Source organism: Mauremys mutica, chromosome 13 (assembly GCF_020497125.1).
Source record: "Mauremys mutica isolate MM-2020 ecotype Southern chromosome 13, ASM2049712v1, whole genome shotgun sequence".
Taxonomy (NCBI): domain Eukaryota; kingdom Metazoa; phylum Chordata; order Testudines; family Geoemydidae; genus Mauremys; species Mauremys mutica.
In genome coordinates this window covers 53,551,304-53,555,966 of record NC_059084.1, presented here as the reverse complement: position 1 = coordinate 53,555,966, position 4,663 = coordinate 53,551,304, and the positions used below count along the sequence as shown (strand labels likewise).

General features: G+C 50.1%; 1 pseudogene; it reads left to right on the top strand.

The window, feature by feature from the left end:
* Positions 1-3,127: 3,127 nt before the first annotated feature.
* On the top strand, positions 3,128-4,127 carry LOC123347749 (annotated as a pseudogene).
* Positions 4,128-4,663: the final 536 nt, after the last annotated feature.

Below are 4,663 nucleotides of genomic sequence, written 5' to 3'. Positions count from 1 at the left end.
CTCCAAACCTCTTCCCTGAGCCCCCTCATATACTCCGCACCCCTCCTCTGCCCCAATCTCTTGCCCTGAGCCCCTTCCTGCACACTGCACCCCCCCGCACCCTGCACCCCCCCCCGCACCCTGCACTCCCCCCCGCACCCCAACCTTTATGATGTTCGCCTTTAAAAAAAAATTCCCTGGGTGAGTGCACACCCTAATGAAATGTGCTGCGCATGCCTATGTGTATTAGCATAAAATATAGATGTTGCATTTTGATTTGGGGTCCATAGGAATGAAGTAGCTCCTTTGATTGTCCAACAGGTACATTCCTAGGGGATAAAGCAAAGAAACAGTGAAAGTATATGGCAATAAAAATTGTCTCCTTTGTGTTTTAAGGCAGGCATTGGTCCCTGGGAAAGGGAGATGGGAGGAGGCCATATCTTATACTGACATGTTCCAACCCTTCATGAACTCAAGGTTGAAGTGTGGGAAGAACATCTCTCTACAGAAAAAACTAACACAACAGAAACAGGGCTGCTTTGTTCTATTTGCAACTTTGCATAAGATACAATATTCAGTTATTGTTCCAACATTTGTCAATTTTGCTGACCAGGCCTATCTTAGCAAGCAAGGTTATCTTCGTTTATTCTGCTTCTTTTAGCAAATTACCATTTGCTAGGCCTCTGGTCTCTCAACAAAACTGGACTTTGGGCCTGTGAAAGAGCTAACACAATCCATACACCAGGTTGTTATATAAAATGCACATGGATTTTAACCCTTCAGTCTCTGTCTGTCTGTCTCTCTCACACACACACTGTCTCTCTATACAAACCGCCAGTAACATGCTGTCCAGGCAGAAGATGACATAGAATGGAGGCTTCTGGAATTTTTGTGAAATGCCACAGAGTTTACGTCCAGATGGGATCATCGGCACAGCCAGTCGGCCCGTCTGTATCTCATAGGCCACCACCACCACCCAGCATCCTGCCACTAGACCCAACACATGAAATTAGACCCAGGTGTTACAGCTCTCAACAAACAAAACTATTCTGGGCCCCAGGCAGAGAAGAGGAGGGACCGAGGTGCACCATCACCTGAAAGCCCTGCACTGGCAGGGAATTGATTTAGTGAGACATACCCAGATGATCCTGGCAAGTGACCCCCACTGCAGAGGAAGGCAAGAAAACCCCACGGTCACTGACAATCTGACCTGGGAAAAAATTCCTTCCCATTCCCACAGATGGTAAATGAGGCAAGAATTATTTATCTGGGGGTATTATCATGGCCACATGCTCATCTGATCTAATACAGTGGAGCTGTGGCTGACTTACACTGGATGGGGCTCTGCTGGGGGTACCTACTGCTTCCCCCAGCTTTAGTCTGGCTGATGCCCCACAGCCCCTCTGAGATCTCAGCGCTGGGATTCTCCCCACAGGGCCTGGCCTGTCTGAGTGATCCCCTGCTGGTTTTACACAACTAGATCATGCTTGATGCAGACTCGTTCCAGGAAAGCTCCCGAGACCTTGGAAGCTGCCAGAGGCATCTTAAAATGATCTCCATGTAGCTAGCAACACTCCAGCCCTGGTAGCGAATGTCAGACACTGAATGAAGAATTCCGATGGGATGCCTGCTCTCCCCTGCTGACAGGGCCTGGGAACAGGAGACCAGGGCGAGGATTAGCCTGTGTTTGCTTCAGACAATTGCTCCCCACACTCCTGGGAGCTAATGGGCTCAAAGGTGAAAGTAGAATTCAAATACATGGGTGAGTCAGGCACTTTGCCACAGCGGAGACAATGAAGCGGCTGTTCCTCATCCCTGTAGCGTGAGAGAGGTGAGTGCATCTGAGCCAGAGAACGTGCTTTTGTTTAGGGACAGAGGGACTGCCAGACCAGGTTAACCCAAGGTTCATCCAGCCCAGGGTCTGCTCTCAGACAGTGGCTGATACCAGCTGCTTCATAGGATGGTACAAGAGACACCCTACAGAGGGCAGCGAAGAGTTCACCTACCTCTAGTGGGTCATTTCTCCCCAACCTCTCTAGTTTGGGGTCAGGACGGGTTACCACCCTTCCTGCTTTATGCAGGCCTCCCGGATTTCATGCTGCCTGGCACCTGTGCAGGCTCTCTGGACGCTGACTTTCCTGCATGGGCAGGCATTGGAATCTGAGCGGAAATTGTGCAGTAGACACAGGGGCCAACAGAGTCAGCTTCCAGCATCGCTCAGTGCTTTGTAACACTCGGCATCTCTGCACCGCACCTCCCCTGAATTCAACGGGCTGGGGACGGGGGACAAGAGAAGAACCAAGATAGATAGATAGATAGATAATGTGCAAGAGACACAAGATGGTCTTGTATGAGGATAGATAGATAGATAGATAGATAGATAGATAGATAGATAGATAGATAGATAGATGGGGTGTATAGGGATAGATAGATAGATAGATAGATAGATAGATAGATAGATAGATAGATAGATAGAGGGGGTGTATAGGGATAGATAGATAGATAGATAGATAGATAGATAGATAGATAGATAGATAGATAGATAGAGGGGGTGGATGGGGATAGATAGATAATCTAACTACACCTCTACCCCGGTATAACGCAACCCGATATAACATGAATTCAGGTATAACGCAGTAAAGCAGTGCTCAGGGGGGCGGGGCTGCGCACTCCGGCAGATCAAAGCAAGTTCGACATAACGCGGTTTCACCTATAACGCAGTAAGATTTTTTTACTCCCGCGGACAGCGTTATATCGGGGTGGAGGTGTATATTGATTGGTCAGAAGGGGACAGACTGGTAATCAAACTATCTGTCTACACTAGCAGGACATTGTTCACAACTGATGTGAGAGGAGGCAAGATGAGAGGAAGGATGGTCCAGCGGTTAAGTCATTAGCTGTGGATTTGAGAAACCTGAGTTCAACTCTCCTGGCCTGACACAGGGTTCCTGTTTGTCTATGAGCTTTTCTGTGCCTCCAATCACTGGCTGTAAAAATGGGAAGCTAATTCCGTCCCTCGGAGGGCTGTTGTGAGGATAAATACATTTAAAAATCTGAGATGCAACAGTCATGGGGTCTAGATAGATACTGGAGGAGATGAATAATTCACTCTGTTCTAGCTGTTGTTGCTCTGCATGGGGCGGAGCAGATGGAGGCAGGAAACCAAACGCCCGTGACAGAATTCGTCCTGGAGGGACTCTCAAACAACAGGGAGCTTCCCTCTCTCTTCTTCCTCCTCCTCTACCTGCTCGCCCTGCTGGGCAACGCCCTCACCCTGCTGACTGTGCTCTGCGATCCCCGACTCCACGCCCTGCCCATGTACTGCTTCCTCGACGCCTGCCTCTCCTCCGTCGCCGTGCCCAAGATCCTGGCTGGCTTGGCGGGGCCTGGTGGCAGGACCATCTCCTTCGGCGGCTGTGCGGTGCAGCTCTACGCCTTCCATTTCCTGGCCAGCACCGAGTGCTTCCTCTACACGGTGATGGCCTATGACCGCTTCCTGGCCATCTGCCACCCTCTGCGCTACACCGTGGTCATGAGCAGAAGGGCCTGCATGGGGCTGGCAGCCGGCCCCTGGCTCACCGGCTCACTCTGTGCCACGATCCACACCACCCTGACCTTCCGCCTGCCCTACTGTGGCCCCAGCCGGGTGGAATACTTTGTCTGCGACATTCCCTCTGTGCCGACACGGCTGCCAACAAAGCTGTCATTCTGGCCAACATCGGGGTGGTGGCAGCTGGCTGCTTCCTGCTGATCTGCATTTCCTACGCCTACATCGCATCTGCCGTCCTGAAGATCCACACGGCCCAGGGGAGGCTGCGGGCCCAGTTCTCCACCTGCAGCGCCCACCTCAGCCTGGTGCTGCTGTTCTATGTGCCACTGCTGTTTGTATACGTGCGCTCCTATTCGTGTCACGTAGCCGACAGGGCAGTGGCTGTGTTCTACACCATGTTCACCCCGCTTTTGAACCCTTTCATATACACGCTGAGGAACAAGGAGATGAAAAAGGCCCTTAGGCGACTTGGTTATGGATCAGCGCTGTCTCAGAATGGAACCAAAAGCTGAAACTTTCAAAGAATCCCAAGAGAGATAAATGCCGAATTTCCATAGGGTGTCCGATTCCTTTAGCCACCTTTGAGAATTCCAGCTGAATGTCTGTTTATTGGAGCGAGACAAGGTGGGTGAGCGAGGTAATATCTTCTCCTGGAGCAACATCTATTGGTGCAGGGGACAACAAGCCTTTGACTTCTGAGTTTCACAGTCTCACAGAGCTGTTCCTCAGCTCTCTAGAAGGAAACCAGAGTGTCACAGCTAAATATCAGGAAGGGACAGATTGTTAAGCATAAGGGGTCACACATGTTGTAGGACACCACTTAAAATGCAATTAATGTCTTTGCAGTTGTAGGGCAAAGCAGGGTTAGTAGGCAACAGAGTTTTACAAATTGTTGTCATGAGCCATATAACCAGTGTCTCTAAGTCCCTGTTTTTTAGTGTCCAGCCACGTTATGAATTGAGGTTCCCAAGTTGTGCAGGTCTCCTTTGAGGATGAGGCCTGATAGATCAGACATGGAGCTAACAGGATTTAATCAAGGGTAAGGGTTGCACTGTGGAAGGAAGGTGCATTCTCTCAGAACATGAGTGTACAGTATAAAAGGGGAAACACAAAATCCTACAGAGACTCCAAGGA